The sequence below is a fragment of the Eulemur rufifrons genome, chromosome 7 (genome assembly GCF_041146395.1).
Source record: "Eulemur rufifrons isolate Redbay chromosome 7, OSU_ERuf_1, whole genome shotgun sequence".
Classification (NCBI taxonomy): Eukaryota; Metazoa; Chordata; class Mammalia; order Primates; family Lemuridae; genus Eulemur; species Eulemur rufifrons.
The window spans coordinates 277437840-277465449 of NC_090989.1; the positions used below are offsets into that span (position 1 = coordinate 277437840).

Consider the following 27610-nt stretch of genomic DNA (forward strand, 5'->3'; position numbering starts at 1 on the left):
GTGAGGCCACCATTGTATATGTGATCCATTGTTGAACAAAACATTGTTATGCAGTGCATGACTGTAATGGAAACCCCAACTATGGCTGTTTAAGCAAATCAAGATTTCTTTTTGGTCACATAAGAAGAAGCTAAGAGGAATACAATTTGATTCAGCAACTCATTAATGTTGGGACCATTGTCTCTGCAATTCTTCTGGCCAATGAGAGTCCTTCATGCTGTCTTCTGTGTCTTTTTGACATGTCCCCATTATTCTTAGAGCAGTTCCTTATGTTTTGGTACAGTAAGATAGTCCAAGCTCACCCTGTATTTACCCTGTCCTAGCCCTGAAATCAGTCATTTTTCTAAGTGTCTCTGGCTTCTTTTAGTGGAGAATGGCATTTAGAAACCAAGATCTGAGTGCAAGGTATGCTCTTTGCTGTTGGGTGTTGCTGCTGCAAGGTCTGCTCAATGAAAAAAATCTCGAGAAATACCTATATAAACACATATATATAGACACATATACATAAATATGTTTAAATCTATACTTGTTTATCTATCTTGAAAACTATGAATTCATTTCAACAATACCAGGTTCATTCTAATTTTCTCCTAGTTCATATTTGTAACTGCATTGTCTCTTAACTGCAGTTTCGCTTTCCATGGTTTCAATTACTGTGGTCAACTGCAGTCTGAAAATATTAAGCTATTTAGAGAGAGAGACCACATTCACATAAATTTTACCATAGTATATTGTTATAATCGTCCTATTTTATTACTGGTTGTTGTTAATCTCTTATTGTGCTAATTTATAAAGTAAACTTTGTCATAGTTATGTATATATAGGAAAAAAACCAGAATATATAGGGTTTAGTACTATATGCAATTTCAGGCATCTACTGGGGGTCTTAGAACATATCCCCCTTGGATAAGGGAGGATATTATACCTTCTTTGATAGTGGGAAATCTGATTTTAATTAACTCAATACAGGCATACCTAGTTTATTGTGTTTTACTTCACTGCGCTTCACAGTTACCATGTTTTGTTTTGTTTTTACAGATTGAAGGTTTATGGCAACCCTGTGTTTGAGCAAGCGTGTTGGTGCCATTTTTCTAAGAATATGTGCTCACTTTGTGTCTCTGCCATATTTTGGTAATTCTGAAAATATTTCAGACTTTTTCATTATTGTTATGTCTGTTACGGTGATCCATGATCAGTGATCTTTGATGTTACTGCTGTATTTGTTTGGGGTGCCATGAACTGCACCCATAGAAGATAGTGAACTTGATCAATGTTGTGTGTGTTCTGACTACTGCACTGTCTATTCTCCTATCTCTCTCCCTCTTCTCAGGCCTCCCTATTCCCTGACATACAAAAATATTGAAATTAGGCCAGTTAATAACACAATCATGACCTCTAAGTGTTCAAGTGAAATGAGGAGTTGTAAGTCTCTCTCTCAAATCAAAAGCTAGAAATGATTAAGCTCAGTGAGGAAGGCTTATGAGAAGTTGAGCTGGGCCTCTTGCACCAAACAGTTAGCCAAGTTGTGAATGCAGAGGAAAAGTTCTTGAAGGAAATTACAAGTGCTACTCTAGTGAACACACATGATAAGAAAGCTAAACAGCCTTCTTCCTGATACGGAGAAAGTTTTAGCGGTCTGGGTAGAAGATCAAACCAGACACAACATTCCCTTAAGCCAAAGCCTAATGCAAAGCAAGGCCCTAACTCTCTTCAATTCTATGAAGGCTGAGATTGGTGAGGCAGCTACAGAAGAAAAGTTTGATGCTAGCAGAGGTTGGTTCATGAGGGTGAAGGAAGGAAACCATCTCCATAACATAAAAGTGCAAGATGAAGCAGCAAGTGCTGATGTAGAAGCTGAAGCAAGTTATCCAGAAAATCTAGCTAAGATAATTGAAGGTAGCTACACTAAACAACAGATACTTAATGTAAACGAAACAGCTTTCTGTTGGAAGAAAATGCCATCTAGGACTTTCATACCTAGAGAGGAGAAGTCAATGATTGGCTTCAAAGTTTTGAAGGATAGGCTGCTCCTCTTGTTAGGGGCTAATGCAGCTGGTGACTTTTTGTGAAAATTATCATTGCAGTCATCATAGTAAAGATTGAGGCTGGACATGGTGGCTCACACCTGTAATCTTAGCACTTTGGGAGGCAGAGGTGGGAGGATCACTTGAGCCCAGGAGTTTGAGACCAGCCTGAACAATAGTGAGACCCTATCTCTACAGAAAAAAAAAAAATTAGCTGGGCATGTGGCATGTGCCCGTAGTCCTAGCTACTTGGGAGGGTGGGGTGGGAGGAGCACTTGAGCCCAGGAGTTGGAGGCTGCAGTGAGCTATGATGATGCCACTGCACTGTAGCCCGGGCAACAGAGTGAGACCCTATCTCTAAAAAAAAAAAAAAAAAAAAGATTGGATCAGGCAATAATCATTAACAAATTATAAATTGAGGTAGAAATTTTGATTAGGAGTAGTCTATTTGTATGATCTTTAAGTTGTCTTCTCAGAGTTTGCTTACTAGTGGCAAGGGAAAAAAGTAATAGTGATAGTACAGTGGAAAAATTGGACAATACTTTGATCAGGTGATCAAATTAATAGCACTATCGAAGGGACAGATGAACATCCTATGCCTTCAGATATAATACCCTGAGAATATCACAGCATTACCTGTCTATCACAGAGAATACAGAGTCCGATTCTAATCATGAGGAAACATCAGACAAAACTAAAATTAGGGACATTTTAATTTTTAAGTGGGGGGCGGGGGGAGGTTTGTTCTTCAAAATGTCAATGTCATAAATGTCCTCAAAATGTTCTAGATTAAAGATGCCTAAAGAGATTGACAGCTAAATGCAATATTTGATCCTAGACTGGATCCTGAACTAGAAGGGATGAAATGCTGGGACATATTGGGTCACCTGACAAAATTGGAGTACAAACAGTACATTAGATAAAAGTGTTGTATCATGTTAAATTGACTGAGGTTGATAACTGTACTGTGATTACGTAAGAGAATATCACATTTTTAGGATATACTGAAATGTTTAGGGGAAAAGCGTTATGATTTATGTAACTTACTCTTAAATGATTTGGATAAGAAATTATGTGTATATAAACGTGTATGTATACACATGCATCCATTTGTGTATGCTCGATAGGTAGGTAAAATGTTGACAACAGGTAGGTAAATAGGTGAATCTGGTAGAGAATGTGTGGGTGCTTTTGTACTATTCTTATTTTTGCTATTTTTTAAAATAAATTTGAAATTACTGAAACAAAAACAGAAGCATTACCTCAATATCACCTTTTCTCACTTCTTCCTCCCTTTGCCAAGCAACCTTTATGCCTCGTCCAGACTACAGCAATGGTCATAACTGATTTTTCTGCTCCCACCCTCGTGGCCCTAGCGTCATTTTGTCACACAACTGGCAAAGTAATTTCTTTAAAACACAAGTCACGTGATGTCACTCTTCTTCTCATGGCTTACTATTTCACCTGAAATAAAAATTCAGTCCTTAACTGTGGTCTTGAAGGCCTGACTGCCCTGGTTCACTTCATCCTCTGTGGTATTACACTTCCCCCATCACTCTGCACCACTTATTTCCCTGAAGCCTAATGGGCCTCTTTGTGTTCCTCCTGTCGGCCAAGCTTACTTTCCTTTCAGGGAATCTTTGTACTTGCTGTTCTTCCTGCCTGGAATACTCTTTGCCCAGATATCTTGATTGCTCCCTCCCTTCCTTCTTGCCTCTGCCCTATTCTGTCATCAGAAAGGTTATCCCTGACCTTTCTAGATAAGACAGCATTCCTTCTCCCCCTTCCCATTACACTCTATCCCCCTTTCCTGCTTTATTTCTATTTCTCTTCTATATTCTGTATTTATTTATTATCGATTTCCCTTAAGGATATAAGTTCTTTGAGAGAGGGACTTTGTTTTGTTCACTGCTCTATCCCCGGTGCTTAGAACAGTGCCTGGCACATAGCAGGCTCTAAGTAAATGCTTGAGAAAGGAAGAATATTCAAACTTGAGACCCTTATAAACCGATTGAAAATTCAGTGTATGTAAGTGAAACTTCTTGGTTTTGGTAGTCTTACTGTAGGGGGATGGGTATAGGGACACAGTGGTTTGGTGTGTGGGCATTCAAAAGAAAGGTCTTTGTCTCTTAGTCAGGTCAGTTCCCCTGAGAGGTATCCATCAATTTCCTGGCTGGAAAGTCAGGAAGAAGAAGGTTGGGGAGGTGTGTAAGCCTGTTTTTGAATGTTCTGGAAGCAAAGTGGTACTCTTCTCTATTTTCACGCTTTGTTTTTGCAGATTTATGTTCTACCCCACCCCTTGTTTTTGTAATAAAGTTTCAACAAGAAGTGAAGGCAAACAAGTGTGTTCATTCTACCAATTCATTTGGCTCTTTCCATAGAGGTTGAGACTTCTTGTGACACAACTAAGAACACTCCTCCTTGACCCTGTAAGAAAGTGGGAGGCTGAAGTTGACTTGGGAACTGAGAGTCCTTTTCTTCTATTAAGCCATGCCTGTCAATTGAAAAAGAAACTTTTGAAATAAGGGTGTTATAGCCACTAGCCTCTTGTCACTATTGAGCACTTAAAATGTGTCTTGTTTGAATTGAAATGTGTTTTAAGTGTAAAGTACATACATTTTTTTACACATAGTTTTTACACATAGAAGACTTTGAAGGTTTTGAAGACTGAAAAAGGATGTAAATGATTTCATTAATAATCTTTTAAAATATTGACTATATGTTGAAATAATATTTTGAATATATTAAATTAAAATATATCATTAAAATTAATTTTATCTATTTTTGCTTTTTGAAATTTGGCTAGTAGAAATTTAGAAATTCAGATATGGCTTGCATTATAATTCTTTTGGGCAGAACTGCTGTAGGGGCCAAGAACTAAGGCAAATGTATTAATTTCTATCAGTGGTGGTCCTAGATCCTAGAAAATCCTTTAAAGTATCCTCTGGATCAAAGTTAGCAGATTCCACTTCTCCCCCAAGGATGTCATGTTTGACCTTGTAGTTCTCCCAGTTATTATGCTTTTGTATACTTTGAAAAGAGTCATTACCCTGTTAGCTTTAACTTTGTATAGATTTGAACTTGCCAATTTATCCCATCTGGTTTTGGGGTTTTTTTTGTTTTGTTTTTGGAATACTACAGTGCTAGTAAAACTCTAGAATGGACAAGAATGGATCCAAATTTGTCCAAAGTGTATTAACTGTTTTGTTATATTTAAGATGAGTGCCATAACCTACATATATACATTTTGGTCCTGGGAATTTTAGTTCTGTGGAGTCATTCCTGAGGGTATAAATGGTCTGAAGATGTTACCCTTTCACATATACAAGCAGTTCTAATCGCCTGAAAATACCCTAGACTATGACCTACTAGCTAGAACAGAAATGGAGAGACTACTTCCTTTAGACTGCCCAGTGAATAACATTCATGATTATTGACTAGTACCGGATCAATTTGGCTTCAAAGCCCATTGATCACACTGTATTCTTATAGCTATTTTGGCTTTTTAACTTCTCCACAGAGGCGCAGATTATAGTCGATTTGGCATTCGTTTTTAATTTTATGAAGAGTGTTTCAAATTAAAACCTGGATGATCACTGTCCTTCCTTTGAGACATTAATGTGGTCCTTATATAATTAAGCCATCCACCATTCAAGCCGATTAACAACTTCCAGAATAGGAATTTGAGGTTGCAAACACTATTCCCAGTTGCCATTCTTCAGCCTGAAGGATTAGGAAATTATAGCCCCTCATCTTTTATGAGAATGCTGAAAAATAAAATCTTCCTTATTTCTCAGTTCCATTCCTTTTTCCTTACTTGTGTGCTTAGGATGATAATTTTTCCTTGCAACCTGAAGAATTACGTCCATTTATTTGAAAGGCTGAAAGATATCAGACTAAGTAGTCAGATTTTATGTCCCTCAGGGTAACTTTCTGGGTCAACCCATTTTGAAAAGAATATTTTTCAACTAGTTAACAGATAATTTTAAATTATGAAAGTGTTCCCCTTTCATGGTTGAAAAAAATTCTCTAGCTTCTTGCTCTACCTCTCCTTCCTATAGCCCCACTCGTCAGAGGAGATCACATTTCATCTTTCTCTTTTTTGTTTTTCTGCTAGTTACCCACCATAAATTTTAATAATTGTAATTTTGGACTGTGTATATGGTTTTTCCATGGTGAGGAATTTGGTTTATTTATATAATCTCCCACCTTGTTTCTTCCTCTCACTCTCTGGTTTTGTTTTAGTATTTATTTTTAGTTCTGCTGTAGGAACTGAAAACATAGAACTTAGAACATGAGTAAAAATTCTCTAGTTGTGATTCCATCAACATCAGATTGTATTTATTTACTTTCATTATGAAACATGAGGAATTTAGTACCCCCTCCTTTATCTGTTACACTTTAATTATTTTTGGAGAGTGGTTGTCTGGCTTCTCCTGGGGGCAAATGATATATTCTTTGCAGTGACTGGGTATGTGTGTGGAAAGCATAGGGAGGGACCAAATGGCCCAGGTGTTACTCAGACCTTCTTTTAATTTACTGCCCCATTTCTCATTGCTGCTGTCTGTCCAAGCTTGCAGCCTCTTCCAGTCTTTGCTGGGAAAACAGGCTTCCACTTATATTGCAACTCTTTCTTGTGAATTTGGGCCTCCTTCGCAATGGTGTATTTGTCAGTGTAGTGTCTCATTTGCTATCTGTGTTCCAGAAATTTATCAAAATCTGATCTCCTGCAGCCCCTACCCGCTTCTCAGTGGATTTATACCATTTACTGTCCTATCAACGGGAAACCGGAAGGGAGGATTGGAAATTAAACACATGTGTTTAGTCTGCTCTCTTGAACCAGAAGATCCAGAAGGGATACTTGCATTTCAGTTGTCTTAAATTGTTCTTGAATATTTGTATAGTGCTTTTATGTTGTTCAAAGTGCTTTTACATAATCTATTTAACACTTTTAACAGTCTTTGATGCAGGTGAGACATATATTACTCTTGTTTCACAAATTAGGAAATAATTGAGGATTGGAGAGATTAAGTAATGGATTTACTGGTCATTTGCCTAAGTAAGTTGTAGAACTGGGATAGAGAATAGTGCCCAAATCTTCCAACTCATAGTCTAGTTAGTTCTCTTTTTATTATACTGTTTTTGATTAGGTACAGGATTATCTCTGCTCAAGTTTTAGTCTCTCTCTCTCTTATATGTGTGTGTGTGTGTGTGTGTGTATGACTATATTATGAGACCATATATATATTAGACTATATATATATTTATGTATATAATGAGAGCATTTCGCCACTGAAATTTTCTTGGCAGTTTCATGGTCTTTGTGCCGTATCGTCTCTGGAATAGAATCCCAGTTTAATCTTTTAATTCTTTACCAGCTCTTATTTTATTTTTTGTAATGTCTCATTTTTTAGATTACCAGATGATTGGTCTTTTTTTTTTTTTTTGGAGCAAACTGGGGTTCTCATGTGGTTTCATTTTTCTGCAGATTAATATATCTGCACGTGTGGCTGGTGTTCACTCTGTTAAAGGTGAAACAATTTTTTAATCAACATTTTTTGCTTATTTCCCTTCTTTCCAAAATCAGCCATGAAACTAGGATGAAGAATTGTTGTGTGTTGGCTAGTATTATTAGCACCAGTCTGTAAAGTCTGCCTAAATAATCTGGTTGTATCAGTGTGATTGGGTTCTTTAAAGTAGATTAGACATGCATTTTAGATACAGCACATATTGAATCACACTCATTTGTTGTTTATTTGCCATACTTATTTACCAGGTAAAAATCAACTTGCAACAGATCTTCATCAAGAGTATTTGTGTCCCACATTCCAACACTATTCAAAAATTTATTTTCCTAGAGATCTTGGATGTGGACAAGGAGATACCTGTGATTTATATGATAATGTTTCCTTTTAGTTATAGATGAATAGACTAGAGTTTGTGTCATAGATATGTCTTCCTTTTTCTGAAAGGGAATACACAGACACACACAATAATTTCATTGAGTCTCTCTTTATATTCATGTTTGTTTAGTTGCATAACTCTGGGTTGCATCATTTATAATATATTTTGTGAATGATGCCTTCTAGAATTGTGCAAAATGGCTGCCCTACTAGACTTATCTAACTTAAGAACTCATAGAGTATAATTTAATGGAATCATTTTAAGTTTGAGAGTGTTTGTTCAGCTTTGATTCCAACTGGTGGTAAAGTCTTATGTCTTATTTTTCTTGTTCTACAAAATTGAAAAAACACCATCTGCTCTTCTATCCACTTACCTCACAGAGAAGATGCAAGGATTGTTAGACTAAAAAAAAAATTGTAGTGGAATTCCTTGGAGATAGGTTCTTGTGAATATAGTGTGTACCAGCTGTAGATGATGAGTATTACCAGAGAGTCCCTGCTCATAAATATGAAACGTTTGTTATAGTTAAGTTATGAAGTTTGAAAATGAGCCTTCTTGGTATTTGGTATCTACATAGCCATCTTGGTATTTTTAAGTTTAGTTTAGACTTGTGGTTCACCCTTTACAAAGAGGGATTTTATTATTTGGGTCTGTGACATATACTACTCATTTGTTTAAAATCATTTGATAAGAATTGTTTTTAGTCTTATATTTTCTAATATATAATTGCAAATCTAAAACTAATTTTTTACTTTTTAATTTTTCAAGGGAACATGGATCTTTATTTTTAAATTTTGATTCTATCTTTAATAGAGTAATTGAACTATGTGGAAGTGAGAAACAGTCAAATGCTATTGGTATTGTCCCTGCCTTTAAGGAAAAGGTTTAGATGTAGTTATAGATAAATCTTCATTTATGAATGGATATATATATATATATATATATATATCTTATGTGATGATGAATTGATATATGTCTCTAGTGTATGTGTATGTGTGTATATATATATCTATATATATAAAGCCAATATAATATATATCTCTCCAGTGTAACCCTTTACTGTCTACTTGTAAGCTGATTTTAGATAGAAGCTTTTAATATGAAAAGTTAGTAGTCTTTTGCTGTTTTATATTCTAAGTTGAAAACTTTTGAGCTTTTTTTGATGAATATTTTTTTTTCTGCCATGTTTAATTAGTTATCTTTTTTTATTTCTTGTATAAGTTGTATTTCATACTCTTAGAGGAGTACTGTGGAATTTGTGCAGATTTTTGGAAAACAAATTTTACAAAACCCAAAAGAAATCTATTCCCATTCATCATCTCATTCATCTCTATCTCCTAGTGCCTAGCTTTCTATATAAGTGCATAATAAATGTTTACACTGTGCTGAGTTGAAGTTTTGTGGATTTTTTTTGGTAATGGAGTCTCACTGTTTTGCTCAGGCTGACCAAACTTGTGATCCTCCTGCTTCAGCCTCCCGAGTAGCTGTGAATTGAAGTTTCCACTGTGGGATTGAAACAAGCACTGTGAAAAAGCTGAGAAGCAATTTACCACACCGAATTTGTAGCCCCAACTATTGGTTAGTTTTAGAGTGGTCTACTCTGAATTTTGATTTACCAGATTTTTATTCTCTGATTATTCCTAACAGGCTAGTGGGCTTTGCTTTGCCCAGATTGTTTGGTTGTGGTGTTACATAGGATGCTGGATGCTGGGATTAAGGAATGTTTCACAACAATGCTTGCTTCTGTTCAGCACTCCCACCCACTTTAAAATGAACTATTTAGGACTTTAATGAAAGGGGTTTTAAAAGTAAGGCAAAACTTTGCCCTCTCCCCTTACTAAACCTGTAGCATCTGGCAGAGAAAAAAGTATAGTGGGACTTATTGGCACGATGGTGCAGAGCATTGAAGAATTCCATATTGTGACAACACATCAAAATAAATTGCTGTCAACAGACCAAAACGCCAAGTGCTGTGATTCTGTCTGACGTGTGAAGATTCAGACAGGCTGTCTTGACAAGTTGTGGTGGAGCACCTGCATTTGACAGAAGACAGTGATATAAATCTGATTTGCCTGATATGAAGCACCTAGATATAGTTAATACTGGTGACAATAAGTCTGCATAAAATTTCTAAGACATGAGTCTGGTTTTATTTTGCCTCTATTATGTCGTATTATTATTTTGGTTGCATTTTGATTCTCACTTGTTTCTTATTTGTGTTTGTAGTTTGGCCCTTGAAATATAATTGTGAATAATAAATTCTGAAAAATGTAACATTAAGATTTAGTTCAGTCTTTTTTTTTTAAGTAGTATTGCAAAAGGCAATACCACTGGCAGTTGCTCAAAGCAAAAGAAAAGCAATTAAATTTTATTTTACACTAATCATAAAAGTAATCATAATTGAGGTTATATTAATTTTGTAACTTACAGCCAAAATATTGAAAATAGTGGGTTAAAAGTCATGAGTTACTATAAATCTTTTCTCAGGCTGCATTTGCCTTTAAAGCCTCCTGAAGAGGTAAAGTCATTGAATAGGTGGTTAATTTTTACCTTTCATTACCAATAAATGATAACTTTTTATAGTGCCAGTATATATTACAGCTCATTTAAGAATGTGTAAAACATATCATAGCTCTGGAGTTTAATTACAGAACTTCCTGCAAGCTTCTCTGTTTCAGTTCTTCATGCAGCCACAGATACTAGAGACTTCATTCTGACAGTGGTAAGCTAGTAAGAAATGCATGGTTATAAATTTCAATTATATTTTTCTAACTACATTTTAAGATTTAAAAGATTAGCAATGGACTTTTAGTTGAAAGAATCTTTTTAAAAGGAAAGCATTCTTATGGAAGATTCCTATAGATTACACCGTTTATGAAAATTTAGGACAATTTTTTAAAATGGAAATGAAGACAAGATAATGTTAATTGTGTTATTTTCACTCTTTTGTATAACTAACTTGTTTGTAACATTTCATGGTAAGACCTGTTATTGTCCAAATACAAAAATCAAATACAGAAATCTATTCGATTTTCCCTGGTCTCAAAGATGCTACTATTTCTTATCTAATTTATTGCTTATCTCACTTGAAGATTAGCTTCAGATTATAGCCAATTGTTGCTCTGGTGGTTCCTCTGTGAAAAACATAGAGAAAGAATTCAAGAATTCCCCAAAGCTGAGAAATTTTGAAAATAGCCCTGTCCACTATATAGTTTTAAAAAGTGTAAATTATTTTTTTAAAAAATTACCATTTATTCTTGACTGTATTGTTATTTTATCCCTTAAAGGCTGCTAATGAGGAATAGAGCCTCATTATGATTTTAAGGATGAGAGAGGAAGGCTTTTAATTAATGATATGTAAATGGTCTTGAATTGATTATGTTAGAATATCAAGAGAGATGGGTAGAAGCTGTGGTGTAATATATTTTAATTAAGAATTAATTAAAAATGATGGCAATTTCATAAAGCCTCACAGAAAATAGTGGAATTTACTTTCTGTCAGGAGTAAATTAGCCTGTGATTAAATAAAGGGCCTGCATTAATAGTGGAGTTATTTTTAAACTGTTGTATGAAGAATTATGTAATTTTTCCTAAATAAGTAAAACTGAAATTTAATATTTAAAGGTGGGTAGTAAATGGTGGCAGAGAGCTAACTTATTTTTATGACTCTAATAATTGTTCCTTTGTTAGAAAAATTCTGTTCCTTTGTTAGAAAAATTCTTTAACCTCAGCATATATGGTGTATAGCTTTAAAATGATGAACTTTGTTGTCCTGTTACCTGATTAGCATTGGGGATAAGGCATGCTCTTACAAGTAGCCTTGGCAGTGGTTTTCCTCTTGTGCATGAGATCTGGAAAAATTCTTTACTGATCACTGAAAATTATTTTTCTAGGAGGCATCCCCCCCTTTTTCTCTTTTCCAAAGTTTCTCATTCCAGAGTTTAAAGACATTTCTTAACTTAGATGTGGTTTTTTATTGTAAATAATAATACTTTCACTGAAGGTGATAGCATCTCTTTAGAAACTCTAAAATATGAATATTTCTTTACCTTGAAACCTGAAATTTCCCTGAGCTTACTCTATAAACAGACTTTGCAGGCTATGTTATTTTCATAAATAATTTTTTCAAGTAGTTTAGAAAAAGATTTTAAAAGGGAACTTGTTTTTTTAGTTCAACTTGGATTGTAATTTGTGCACAGTAGAAGAAAGGCTTTATAATCTAATAAATGCATATATTTCATGAATGTTTTCCCATATACTACTACAGGGTGTCATCTCAGTGTTAGCTTATTGTGTTGGGTTATTATTTTAAACCCCACATAATACATTATGATGCCCTCAACCTTAATTCAGTATTCCATACTTACGAAACACACTTTAATGAGTAGTTGAATTTGGAGATTTTTATGGATCACCCATCTCAGCAATTATATAACTTGTGGGAGGTTTTTGTTTGTTGTTTTTTGCTAAGTAGCTAAAATAATGAATTTTTCTTTGTCAGTAACTACCACCATTCATTAATTCTCTTCACCCACCTATATTTGCCTATTTAGCAAATAAGCATCTTGTAAGTTTGTAGTACAGTCATATTTAGGGAAGCCAGCCTCTGGTGTTTGAAACTCAGAAATACAGTTGTGAGAAAAGGGGAAAAATGAACATTCTGTGGTTCCGTCTGCAAATGCCATGACCATGGCTATTGATTATTAACATTTTCAAATTTATCCCAATCACTGTAATATATAAAAATATAAATATCACAAAAAAGTTGTCATAACCTTGTAAGGAGACAGTTGTTGATGTATTATTTGACTTTTATTCATCTGTACGTACTACTCAGAAAATGGATTTTGTGTACCTTTGTGTGTTACGCTATTCATTGGAGTTTTATCATAGCAACAGTATCTCTCGCTTTCATCATAGTGCTGATTTCAAGAGGCAAAGATAGTTTTAAAAGCACTGAACTTAACATATATAATGTTAATATGGCCCTTTTTAAGGGGAAAAATCACTTTTTTGGTGATAGTGTTAAAAAATGTTTTCTATGTTAGGTCTAAGAACAATTTGGTATGTCAGGCGGTTTCTAAGAAAGTTTTAGAAGGCTAAATAGTCCATTAGTGCCTCAGTGAAATTTCTGTGTTACCTATTTTGGATCAGTCTACTTTCTTTTTTTGTAAGAAAAATTCAAAAGTATCCAATATTTTTTTTGCTTGGAGTTTAGAAGGTGAAAATGAATGGTTAAAACAACGATCCAGTGGGAAATAGTTGAAAGACTTGGAAGGTATTTTGACTAGAGAAAAGTAGGCTAAAGCGTTGAAAGATTTTTATGAGCTTGATGCCAAGTATTTGGCCTCTGTATACTATTATTATTTTTATTTTTATCTTTATCAATAAAAGATAAAACATAAGGAAGTAACCTTATAATGAGAGCAGATGTTGGGTCATTTTGTGAGTCTCTGTACCTGTTGGTCTGTCTTGGGTGTGTGCTAGATATGCCTGGAATCAGGGGTCTTGACCAGAAGCTTGCTCAACGGTTCTTCCAGTTCTGTTATTCCATGGTGCTGTATTGATCCTATATTTTAAAAGAAGGTATATTTTTCTTTTCCATGATAATGAAAATCCTAATTAATTTGTTGTGCTTGGCAGAGGACACCCAGGGTTCTTGCTGTTTTCCTAATAGCTCAAAGGACAAGAGAACTCTATAGTAGTGTCTAGGATGTATTTTAAGTCTAGTCGTGGGCCTCCTAGTTTATAAGGAAGTTCACAAGGTCTACACAGATAACATAAAAATCTGTTGTACTAGAATTTAAAGTAGAATATATATATGAATTAAATTTGACTAATGATTTGGCTTTTTAAAAAAAAGTACTATTGCTTACTAGAGAAGGGAGGACAATTAACACATTAACTGCCATGTGAATTGTATTTAACTCAAGCTAGTTTTGAGCTCAGGGCCTTGTGAAGCATATGTAACTCACATGTCTCTTTACCTTGGGAGCCGTGTGAACTAGTTTTCAAGTTGCATATAACTCATGCACAGAAAACAATAAAAAATCCCGCATTTTTCATTAAATTAGAAAGGATCATTTTGTTTTCAAAGTTTTGATTCTATTTTTGTAATAAAACACCGTGGCCCCAAGGAAAATTTTTTTCTAGTGTGGCAGTCAATGTGTTAATTCCCTAGAATTGCTTGGTCTCAGCATTGCTCTCTAGCCCCAGATGTTGTTATGTAACAATAATGATAGCTTCCACAGACTGAGAGCTTACTGTTTGCTATGTCTTGTGAAAAGTGCTTTACATGCATTAGCTCATGTAATCCTCATTATCAGCTCTATGATTTAGGTTACTGGTTCTCAAACATTTTGTTTTCAGGACCCCTTTTGGTGCCACACTTAAGAATTGTTGAGGACCCTAGCGAGCTTTTGCTTATGTGGGTTATATCTGTCAGTATTTACTGTATTAGAAATTAAACAAAATTAGTTTATTTTAAAATAACAGCATTAAAACAATTACATGTTGACAAAAATAACATTTTTTTTTTTTTGAGACAGAGTCTCACTCTGTGGCCCAGGCTAGAGTGAGTGCCATGGCATCAGCCTAGCTCACAGCAACCTCAAACTTCTGGGCTCAATCAATCCTTCTGCCTCAGCCTCCCGAGTAGCTGGGACTACAGGCATGCGCCAGCATGCCCGGCTAATTTTTTCTTTATATTTTTAGTTGTCCAGCTAATTTCTTTCTATTTTTAGTAGAGACAGGGTCTCACTTTTGCTGATGCTGGTCTCGAACTCCTTTGCTCAAACAGTCCACCCGCCTCTGCCTCCCAGAGTGCTAGGATTACAGGCGTGAGCCACCGCGCCCGGCCCTAAATAACATTTTAAAAATAAAAAAACAACTCTTATTTCTAAAATTAAATGTTACTTAGAAGAATGGTATTGTTTTACATTTTTGAAAATCTCATTAGTGTCTGGCTTTAACAGCTGGATTCTCTTATCTGCTTCTGCATTCATTCTGTCGTGATATCATACTTCATGCATCATCTTATAAACTTCGTTGTATGCTCATGAGCAAGTAACAGTAAAAAGGACAAAGTGACATATTAGTAATACTATGAAAACAGTTTTGACCTTGCGGACCCCATAGGGTGCCTCAGTGATCCCAGCAGTCTCTGGACCACACTTTGAAAACCACTGATTTAGGAAGTATTCTCGTTTTACCAATAAGCATCACTGTGTACATCTAATATCCTGTACTGCTAACAAGTGTCCATTTTTCTTTTCCTTTTCTACTCTCAGTTTTGGCATTTGTAGGATCAGCTCATGATTGTGATATCACCAACTTTAATATAGTATCATCCCTTAGTTTAGGAATGTAATTTGGGGACTTTCCTAGAATATCCTAGACATCTATTTAATTTTGCATTGGGAAACACTTTCTGAATATTAGCTGTGGTTGGCAATTTTCAGCCAGTTAAATTCTAGCATATCTTTGAGTGAGAAAGGCAATAATAATATCTATCTAGTTCTAAAAGTTAGGATAGAACATTTAATTCCAGGAGAAAAGAGTCTACCCTAACAAATTTATTTATTTCTACAATCTTACCAAGTTCTTTTGGGGAATGATTTTTATATGCTTTAAAATTTTTCATGGCTTGATTCTTTTGTAATATTGGATTCTTAGTTTGAAAAAAAAAGGCTTCCTTACTTGAAGTTGAAATAATTTATTTACTTTTGATTATTTTTCATGAAATTATATAGGAATAACATTCCTTTCTCTTCAAAATATTTTTATGTGAAGTTCAGACAGAATCAAAAATCAGATATTATAAGTGTTTGGTGACTCCAGCTTGTTTGGAATATTCATCACTTGATGAAGGGTCATTGGTGATTATAGGAAATTTTCTTTGAAAATATTTTTTATGAATACTACAAAAACATAACAATAGTAATATTATTACTAAGTATTTAGATAGTTTAGCTTACTGTGTGAAGATGGACATAATTTTTAACCTAACAAAATTATACAGTATACAAATGAATTATTTGAATGAAGTATTGGTAGTAATTCTGAAGTAAAGGGTCACATAGGGAATATGGAAATTTTGCATTTTAATTTTTGCTTATGAAATATTTCAAACACACAGCCATCCTTCCTATAAATTTAATAAATAACACACATATTCCTTCCTGTTATATTTAATAAGTAAAATTTTACTAATTCTGCTTTAGGTATTAAAAAAAAATACCCAGTTACATATGGTTGAAGATTCCCTGCCCCTTCAGCTCACTAACTTTTCTACCTGCACAAAATTGGTACCTATCTCTCTTTTGGTTGGTGCATATTTTTCTCTGAAAAAATCTCTTTCTACATATGCATGTGTTTATAAATAATATATGATATTTTTAGCATTGACATAAATATAATATGTGTGTACATGTAGCATATACACACTGTATGTATCTTTTTGTAACTTGGTCTTTTTGCTCACCTTTCTTTTCTAAGTATACTATATTCCATTTGATACTTGTGAATCGATTTCATTAGTTTTAACTGCTTTGTAGTATTCCACTGTGCAAATGAACTTAACATTCATGTCACTTGATGGATGCTTAAATTGTTTCTGAAATTTTGCTATTATAAACATGCTTATACACATTTCTTTTCCGTATGCAAGAATTTCTCTGAGGTGTATAGCTAGAAATAGAATTGTTGAGTTTATAGAGTATGTGGGTATCCAACTTTACTTGATATTGCCAAATTGCTTTCCAGAGTGGTTATACCAATTTCTATTGCCACCAGCAATAAGACTGTGACACAGAGTTTTATTCTGGAATTATGCACTTATTTTTCAAAAATCAGAAACTAAATTCATCTAGGACCTTAGTCTCCTATGTTCTTTTGTGCTGGATATAGATATCAGTAGTTTTTAAGTTTGGACTTTAGCTGGATATAGTAATTTGAATTTTGTTTTCTTGGAAGTACTAGTTTGTTGTCCAGGGGATTTATTTTGAGTTATTACTGATAGTAAACTGACAAGATAAACACAAAAGTCATTCAGTTAAATATGCTAGGTATATTTTACTAGGTAATAATTTTGCTAGGTAATAATCATATTTTCACTAGGTAATAATTTTGTTTTTAACCTACCAGATCTGATATATAATTGTACTGCCTAGACAAATTTTTCATATTTTAGAGTAACTAATGGTATGTATTCAAATGCTATATTAAAAAGTATATTTTATTTGTTAACTATCATATTTAGGATAGAACCAAACCTAAGTCACAATAAAGATTGTCATAACAGAGCCCTATAAAAGGGGAGATGAGAATGAATACTTTACAGCTCTTCTGTTATCTTGCACCATTCTTTAATGTATCCTAAGCCAGTAATAAAATTTTACTGGTTGATCATTTAAATGCAAGATTAGAAATAAATTTGGTGATCTATCTGGAAGAATAAGATTGGTCAGTTTTTGAAAACTACTCTTGATCCACAATTAGTATATCACGTCATATCAGACCAAACGTAGTAACTTTGGGCCATAGGTGAACAACTTTTTTAAAATAGGAAGTTATTGACCACAAGATTCTCTCACAGATTAAAAGTTTTGTGACATACTTAGAATTTTCAATTTATTCACTCTATTAGGAAATCAAAAGGAACATAGAGTTCTAAACATCATTCTGACAGATGTTTGCCTTTATTTCAATTAAAAGTATTTCAAAACCTTTGATTTAATACTGAAAATCAGTATAATGTAAGTCACCTTCTTTGTTCTAGGAACACATGCTTTCTGCAGTTCCCTTGATCAATGAGAAAATGCCTTATATCAAAACCACATGGTGAGAATGTAGCTGTAGGTGATCCCCTGAGAGTATTTTTGATTGGAGCTGAGAGTTTGGTATTGAAAGAAGAGGGAGACAGACAGGTTGTTTGAAAAAATTCCCATCAGACCAAATGTTTATGTTGGAGCTGTGTTACAACATTTTTCATGTAGAAAGTGCAACTTTATCAATTTTAAAGGTTAAAGGCTGTTTGTTGCATGATTGTAATAATGTATTTTCACTTTGGAATTTTTGTGTGCATCTGATCACATTTCATTAGCCAGTGAACCAGAAATTTCATGTATTCTCATGGTGCTTGTCAGTCCTCTTTTTTTCTGAATTTTACTCTGGAAATAGATCATTACAAAATTTATCATTTAGTTCTTAAAGTCAGTGAAACTGCAGTACATTTTCTGTAGCTAATATACACTTGTCAAGTTTATAGACAGCAAAAGGAGAGAAAGTAAAGTTGCTGATTTGATTTACAATTATTATGATATGTACCATATTTATGAGGGTATTTTTTCTTAGGAATTCTAATATTAGATGAGTAATTTCAGCATTTACTTTGCTAGTCAGGGGTTACTTAAACTTTTGTACATATTCAAGTTTTGATGTAATTTAGTTAAAAATCTCTTTATAGGAGATGAATATATACTTAATTTTTAATGTTTCAGCAATTTGCTTTGAAGTTTTTCTTTGAAAGCCAAATTGTTATGCTTAATATTTCAACATCTCTTTCCTTAAATTAAAAAAAATGAGCAACAAAGCAGTAATATTTTAGCATTTTCCTGAAAGAAAAGAAGCAAAGTAAATGTTTTAAGAAGATTCCAATTGAAGGGTTAAAGTGCCATGGTCTTTTGAAGACTGGTTTTGTCCTGGTGCTGCTCCATGGTAGTGGAGCCCCAGATGCCTGGCCAAGCATCCCTTACCGACATCTGGAACCAGTTGCAATACATCACTGTCAAAGCTGCTTTCTATACGTATCTGCATTTACACATTAGTTACCCACGCAGCACTCATCAAAAAAGCTGAACAATCTTGACATGGTGTCCCTTGTGGAACTGCAAAGGTGAACCGAAGTTGGGAGGCAGTGTCTCGCGTCACTGTCTGCTGAGCTCTTACAACAGGAAGACTGATTAAAAGTGAAAGGAAAAATTTATCAGTTGCCTCAGCTCTGTAGACTTCAGTATAATTTTTTATTTACAAAAGGGCTATTTTGTGCTATGTAAAACATGCAGTAGGAGCATTCAACTGATTTTGTTTAGAAACGAGAATAATAGTTTTTAGTTGAAAAAAGATTGCTTTGCATGTTTCTTAGATTTGCTATTAGTAATATAATTTATGTATCATTTTAAAGAAAATTTAAATTTACAAATAGAACTATGAAGAATTATAGATAAAATTGATGACACTTGTGTCAGTTAAATGTAATTGAAGAATAGGGTAAAATTTCAAACAGATGAACTTCTTTGTTGTTACATTTGGGGTTATTAATGCTTATTAATTTTCAAAAAGCTGAATAATGGAAAAAGGAAAAGCGTTTATTTATAGGTGTTTTATATTTGTGTATTTATATTTGTTTTTGAAAATGAAGTAAGAGTTTTGACAAAAAGATAAACATTGACCTCTTACATAAAGAACTATACAGGAGCCTTTGCTATCACATACTCTCCAGTAATAATAATGGTAATAGTAATGATGACAATGGCTGACATTTACTGGACTCTTTATGTACTCGACATATTCTGTCTGCTTTGTATGTGTTATCTCATTCAAACTTAATAAATAAAGGTAATATTTTCCCTGTTAGTTGGAGAGCCATGCTTAAACAAGCCTAATAACTGGTCCAGATTCACGCAATTAATAAGTGGTAGAGCTAGGATTCAAACCCTAGCAGTCTGATTCTGGAGGTCATAGTGGGTTTTTTTGTTTTGTTTTGTTTTTTCTTTATTTTGTTTAATTTTTATTATAAAAATTTTCAAACATACACAAAAGCAGAGTACAGTGAACTCCTATATAACCACCAATCACCTTTAACCACTATCTCTATTTTATGCTTGTTTTTTATCTCCTTTTACAACTTTTTTCCTGATAGACTATTTTAAAGCAAATTCCAGGTACCATGTCATTTCATTTCATTCTTTTTTTTTTTTTTTTTTTTTTTTTTTTTTTTTTTTTTTTTTTTTTTTTTTTGAGACAGAGTCTCACTCTGTTGCCCGGGCTAGAGTGAGTGCCGTGGCGTCAGTCTAGCTCACAGCAACCTCAAACTCCTGGGCTCAAGCGATCCTCCTGTCTCAGCCTCCCGAGTAGCTGGGACTACAGGCATGCACCACCATGCCCGGCTAATTTTTTTTTTCTATATATATATTTTTAGCTGTCCATATAATTCTTTCTATTTTTAGTAGAGATGGGGTCTCGCTCTTGCTCAGGCTGGTCTCGAACTCCTGAGCTCAAACGATCCGCCCACCTCGGCCTCCCAGAGAGCTAGGATTACAGGTCATTTCATTCTTAAATACTTAAGTTTGCATTAAAAAAAGATACTGTCTGTCTTATATAAACCATGGTGCCACTATCATACCTCAAAAAATTAATGATTTCTTCAATTAAAAAGATTTTATTAATATATCTGTTCAGATTTCCCAATTGCCAAAAATGTATATATTTTATAGTTGGGTTGTTTGAAATCAGAATCCAAACATGTCCACTCACTGTATTTGGTTCTTGTGACCCTTAAGTGTCTCTTAAACTATAATAAGTAGTTTAAGTATAATAAACCATATTTAAGTGTCTCCTAAACACCTCATTTTTCTCATACTATTGACTCATTAGAGAATCAGAATGGATACCCTGTAGAATGCCCCACTTCTGGAGTTTACTGATGATTTCATGACATTGTTTAATTTAAGCCTCTATTCCCTGAATTTCTTCTAGACTAGAAGTTAGAGCTAAAGGCTTGATTAGGTCTATATTGTATCACATCAGCCATAACAGTTATCTTACTTTTTATAATGCTGAGACTGATTTGTATATTTGGGTCCTGCCAGCCTGATCCCGTCATTATAAAGTTCTTCCTCCTCATCTTTTCACCTAATGGTTTTACTGTCCATGGATGACCAGCACTTGAATTACTGAATTTCTTAGGGGTTGAAAGTGGTAATTTCCAGTTATGTTATTCTTTCTGCATTTATTAGCCAGAACTCTTTAAAAGAGCTTTATTCCATCCACTAGGGTTATTTGGTTACCCAGAAATAAATTCATATTGGAAAGGCAGTATAAAATGTTTAATTCTTTCCCTTTATCAATTTCCAGAGTAATGAGGTAGTACCTTCGCATCCTCCAGTGGTGTATAATTTTTTTTTAGTAGCTTTTATGAAGTCTTGGCTTTTTGTATGTACAGTGTGTTTTAATCAGTTTTAGGCATTATACTTTTTGATGCTGAAATTTTCCCACATTTGTCCAGTGGGAGCAGAGCCCCTTCAAGCTGGCTCCTGTGTCTTTTTGACAAAACTCCATTTTCAGCGTTTATAGCTTCTTCTCTCTGGCACAGCAAAATAAGCCAGGCTCATCTTGTACATTTCCTGTACCAGACCTGGAATCTGCCATTTCTCCAAGGAGCCATGGTTGTTTTTATTGAAGAATGATATATAAAGACCAACATATGGACCTTAAGGGTGCTTATTGGTACTGGGTTGTTTGCTTTCAGGAAAAGAGAGGAGATAAATGAGTTCACATTGATAATTCTAATTCAAATGTGAGATTACAGAGTTTGACTTTACTTCTTAGATTTTCATGATAAAAATTTGATTCCTAACAAAATTAACATAATTACTTATTTGCTTTATCCTATAAACCATTATAGATCTATATTATTCAATAGTTTCAAAATAACAACAGTTTTCAGTTTTTAGGATTGTTTCACCCCATGACTTAGAGCCTGTATGGCCTCTTTTCAGTCTCAGTAATTGTTCTCAGATGTACTTGCCTAGGATCCCACATATATTGGTCCTTTTCTATTTGGGGATGATTATTTGTTGGTGAGTTCTGGGTTCCATGGTTTTTGTACTTCTCTTTTCCATCACTACTACATATAGCTATTGATCATGGGTCTTGATGCTATTGAATGTTTTTGGCCACACCTAGCTGTAATTCTAGGGTTTGGGGGGGATTCTTTGTCACCTTCTTTTGTAGGAAATGTCATCTGTAGGTTTATTCTTTCTTAATTGCTCCATATGGTTTTGTGAGGGAATTTGGTGAGATTTAAAAATACCTACACTGTTGAGTTCTTATTTCTGGAATTTCCAGGGTTTGTGTAATCTTAACCACTGTGTAATATTACCTCCGTGATGCTCTAGTGTGCAGCTTGTCTTAAGGAAAATTTCTTTTGAGCTTTATCCTTGAGTGCTAATTATTGAAATATGATTAGGAAGAAGAGCAAATAGGTAGGCAAAATTTGTATTTATTGAGTTCCTGCAATATGTCAAGAATGTGCTGGTAATGAAAAAATTACATTATCTTTCTAAATCCTCATAATACCACTATAACTTTGTATTACCCTAATTTTATAAGATTAAAAAATTTGAGGGCCGGGCGCGGTGGCTCACGCCTGTAATCCTAGCACTCTGGGAGGCCGAGGTGGGCGGATCGTTTGAGCTCAGGAGTTCGAGACCAGCCTGAGCAAGAGCGAGACCCCACCTCTACTAAAAAATAGAAAGAAATTATATGGACAGCTAAAAATATATATAGAAAAAATTAGCCGGGCATGGTGGCGCATGCCTGTAGTCCCAGCTACTCGGGATGCTGAGACAGGAGGATCGCTTGAGCTCAGGAGTTTGAGGTTGCTGTGAGCTAGGCTGACGCCACGGCAGTCACTCTAGCCTGGGCAACAGAGTGAGACTCTGTCTCAAAAAAAAAAAAAAAAAAAAAAAAATTTGAGGATTAGAAAGTTAACTAACTTGCCTAAGGTTATGTGGCTTATAAGTGACAGCTGGATTCAAACTAACTTCAAATCCTGTGCCTTTCCTATTTATACTATGTTTACTTTCTTTTTTTATTTTACATTTTTTTCCTTTTAAAAAATTTTAATAGACTTAGGGAGTACAAGTTGAATTCCATTACATGCATATATTGTATAGTGGTGGAATCTGGGCTTTTGATGTACCGATCACTGGAGTTATACTATATTTACTTTCTAGGAACTTTTTTTTGAAGTGAAAATATCAGCATTTTCATTTTTTTCTTTTTCTCAAACAGATACTTTAGATGACCTAAAGGCTGCCCCCTCCACTGGGGGCTACACTTCTTTGGTATGATGGACTGACTCAAGGTTTCACTTCGGACAATTTCAATAAGGTGTGAGTTGTTAGAGGCACTTCATAGGGTCCCGTTCACTTCTCTGCTTCCAACTGGGGCAGGGAGCTGAAAGAAGCAAACTCATGCATAGTGGTTAGCATCTGACCCACTTATTTGACATATTGTTTTACTCAATTTTTTTTTTTTTTTTTACTTATGGTTATATTACCATACTTACCTGGGGGAGCTAGGAAGGGTCTCTTATAAACTATTTCTTAGGGATTTAACTTAAGCCTATTTCTCAAAGGCTACCCTTATCCAGAGGAGGGCAAGCAGCAATACCTTATTCCACTTTAGGTGGGTTCCAGGTAATTTCCATTTTAGATATAGGGCTTTGCTTATTTGCTGGGTTGCTTCTGCTACAAGGGAGGGTCCATTATCACTGTGTATGGAGGAAAGGAGTCTATGAGCATTTTGATGACCTGTAGGATGATTGAGTCCTCTGTATCCAGCTTCTTGGAGAAATGGTTCACGAGGTTCCCACTGGGGGTCCATTTGAAGAAGTTTATGGGTGACCACAGGGCATTGTACAGTAGTAGATCCAGGTTTAGACAGCAGGAAGCAAAGATTCCCCTGATGGGCACTGTCAGGGAGTAGCCAAACACAGTGATACTTGAGCTGTCAAGCTGTCTCTGTAGCTGTCTGTCCATGGCCTCCATCACCAGCATGTTGTTCTCCATTTGCTTGGCCTCTTTCTGGACTGTTGGTGCCCATCATCCTGTCGTCCTTCAAGGCCTGTCGCTGTACATGCAGGAACTCAGCAAAGGCCCTGTCAGCTCCTGGTAGGAGCCCATGTTGGAGTGAGTTTCTCTGGAAGGATTCTGTAACCTCAGATGCTCCTTTCTTTCCTTTGGGTAGGACAAACCCCTACCCAGCCTGAACAGGTAACTACCAATACAAGCTTAGGCGTCTGAAGGAAGCTGTCCATCATTGAAAGGGTGGACCCCACATGTTGGGCTGTCTGTGTAGCGGGTCACCTTTCTGTGACTGCCCCAAGCACATAAACAGTTAGTTATAAACAGGGTCCTCTCAGATGAGATCCCACCAAATCCATCAAGGCATCACGTTCCCATTGTGTGCATTCATGCAGGGGCCTCATAAGAGGCCAAACCAAACCTTTGGGGAGGAGAAGGAGTCTATGAGAATTCTGCCTCCATTTACTTGTGCCATCCCAAGTGTCAGATCCCAATTTGCCTCTGGGGATTTGGTGGGGAGGTGTGGAGCCCTGGGCCCCCTCATTTGTAAAGTGTTTAGTTTTAGAGGGAATCTAAATCTAGCCAGGGTATCAAGGCCCTGAGGAACAGATCACCTCCAGTAACCTCCTTAACTGTTCTACTAGTGTCCTGATTTCCTCTGGCAATCAGCATTTCTAAGGACCTTAAGTAAGTAAACTTCTCTTTGTAAGTCTGTTCAATTGCAGGTTCCACAGGTCCCCCACTAAGCTCCCATCAAACAGGGCAGGAGAGCCCTTTTAAAACCCCCAGCGTAGTCCAGCATCATTGAGAGTTCACACCAGTCCCAGGATCCTGCCACTCAAATGCAACTGAGTATCATTCATACAATATCATTAGTGGCATGTAGATCCTGTACATATCCATATTCATTGGAATGGGGAATTTAAATTCTCTCTGCACATCCCAGGGTCCCATCAGCCTATATGGCCTTACTCACTTTTGGTAGTTTCCTTCTTGCCAATGTTGTAAGGATGTGCAAGTCTTTTGAGGCCTGAACTTTAAATGGAACTGCTCTGCAATGGCAGTCTCCTGCGTGTTTCGCCAGGCCCTGGTATTTATCCAGCAGGAGCTTAACGGTGCCTTCAGAGAAGAGTTTCTGTCACTTTTGGAACAGTTCCTGGTGCTCCTGCTGCTTGCCTAGGTCCACCCCCTGGGCCTGCTGCAGGGAGTTCTCAGTTGCCGCCTGCTGACGGCTGCCTCACTATTGCCTGGTTTGTGGAGTGCCATGTGCAGCTGGTGCTGAGGACTGGGCCACAGCAGAAAGGCGAGGGGCCTCCTCCTGACTGCTTCTGCCCATGCAGCTTGGCACCAATTGAATCCCCACTGTCAGTTTGCATCTGGGGACTCAGTGGGGAGGCATGGAGTCCTGCACCCCCATTTTAAAAGTCCGCTAATCTGGTCCCCACTATTAATTTGCACTCAGGGCTTCTATGGAGATAATTGAGTTGGAGCTACAATTGAGGCTAGGGAGGCCCTGGGCCTTCTCTTTTGTCTTCTGAGTCCTGGACTTGAAGGAACCATTTTCTTCCCTAAGAGATTCTTGTTACCTGAAGCACTTTGCAATTTTGGGGAGGGTTCTTTTCAATGTCCTTTTTTTTTTTTTTTTTTTTCCAAAAAGCACACTGATTGTACCCTACCCTAGGGTGGCTTTTCCCTTCTACTGTCTCTAAGAATTCATGGTTGGCGTAGCTAGCAGAACACGTGCAGTTTTCAGTTTACTGTAAAGGCCATGTTAACCAGCTGTGAAGGATTCATGCTAATTGCCTTGCCCTGGCTATGGGTGCCCTCTGGCCAAATTGAGCTCCCTGCAGTGTAAGGAGAGACCATTCTCCAAACCTGAGTCATAACCTAATGGGTGTGGGTTTGAAGAATTAGTTCAGGTGATGCCCTCTCTGGCCCCTCCCACGGTACCAAGATGGGACCCCCTTGCTGCATGCCACTCAGCAGCAGGCCATGTGCACCAGTCTTCCCTCACACTGGGTCTGCTCCTGGCACCCTGGGTCCGTTCTGGCGCCTCACCCCAGCCAGCTGTGGGGTTCCAGTGGGGGAGAAAGGACCTCATTTATCAAAAATCATACAAACAGATCATTTTGTATGTTACAAACAATGAGTTTATCTTAAACAAAGAGCTTGAGACTCAACATTTTAACTCCATAGTGGCAGGTTGACCATTTGAGCTCTGAATTTTCCTTGATATAATTTTCCCTTTAGTAAAAACTTGTGTACAAGAATTGGCCATCCTAGAAAATCTGGCATGCCTTTGAGCCTTCCCATTTATACACATACTTGCAAGTAGGGGCACCATAAACCAACGGGGGTGCCTGAAGGGGGTTGTTCTCCCTTGTCTTTCCTTATTTTTAAAGGATTTGTTTTCCATTTTCTTTAAAAGAAGCAACCGGGCTGTGGTCTAGGGTTCAGTGTGGTGGGTCAGAGCCTGCTGATTTTGGGTGGGATTTCACAGTGTTTTACCACTGGAGTCATTCCCATCCCCTTACATGTAACTCAGGCCTTCATTTATCTACAAGTGAGACAGTTTGGTTTCCTCTTTTGCAAAAGCATTGAAAGACCAATTGAGATTAATTTTGGAATGAAGAGGAAATGGAGAAGATCCTTTAGAATGCATCTCCAAATTAAAATTAGGATTCAAACAACAAATTCCTGGAAAAAGAACCAACAGCTCAAAATAAACCAAGGACCATCAACCACCACTTTTCCTCACACTCCATACAAGTGGTACCACAATATAAAAACTCACCAGACAAGTGGTACAAAAACGCACAATCATACATAAATAATATAGGGAATTCCCAACATAATCTAAAATGCCAAGGACTATCAATCAAATGGGAATTTTCATTTAACAGTCAGTTCTCACATTCCAGCATGTACATTGGATTACAATAACACCATTCTCTTTACACATGGGTTTGTAGCTATAAGTTAACCATTCAGCCAAAGGTTTTCCCAAGGGACTTTGAGATGGAGCTTCCTGATGTTGCAACAAAACTCACCAGTAACAAACTGACAATACAGGACATCCTCAACACAAAAATGCCAGGGCCTGTCAAACAAATGAGAATCCAAAGGGGACAAATGCCACCCCAAATTGCTCCTCAGACGGTGCCTCAAATGCCCTGCCATAGGGCTGGAAGGTTCACAAATGGGAATCCAAAGAGGATGAACATCTCCCCAAATAGCGATGGGAATCCAAACAGGATAAACAGCACCCCAACTGGAAGGTTCAAAACTCTCCCCAAATGGTGGCCTAGTCCCCCTGTTCCCTGGGAACCCCAAATGAGCTCCAAATTCAAACCAGTTTCCCTAGTTCCACTCAACCTCATGATTTCCAACCCCAAAAGGCACCTCAAAACAAATGCCCCAATAGGGCTCCAAATGAATACCCTGCCACAGGGCTGGAGCGTTCAAAACCCTTTCCAAATGGGTGGAATCAGGGTCTTGGCATGCACGTGGGGAACTTACCTAATGGCCAAGGCTGTCCAGACGTTTCTAGATCCATTCCTTCTCCTCAACTCAGTTCAGGTTGCAGGGAGCTGCATCTATGGGGAGACAGAGATGGGAGTGCCCTGGAGCTAAAACAGGCTCCTGCAGCTGCTGGGGCCATCCCTTGCTCTCTCACCTCAAAAAGAAGTTCCTCCTACCCATGAAGACCCACGGCTTTGACCTGGGGCTGCTCCCTGCCTCTTCTAGTGATCGTGGGGTGCCATTCCACATGGGGTGCTGATGGGCACCCACCCAGGGATGCCAAATTCTGTT

The 27610-nt window shown here is 36.5% G+C and overlaps 1 protein-coding gene across 4 annotated transcripts in view; it reads left to right on the forward strand.

The window, feature by feature from the left end:
* The window catches only part of PBX3 (PBX homeobox 3), a 209702-nt gene that overhangs the window by 56481 nt on the left and 125611 nt on the right, over window positions 1–27610 (forward strand). The gene's annotated exons all lie outside the window — the stretch shown is intronic.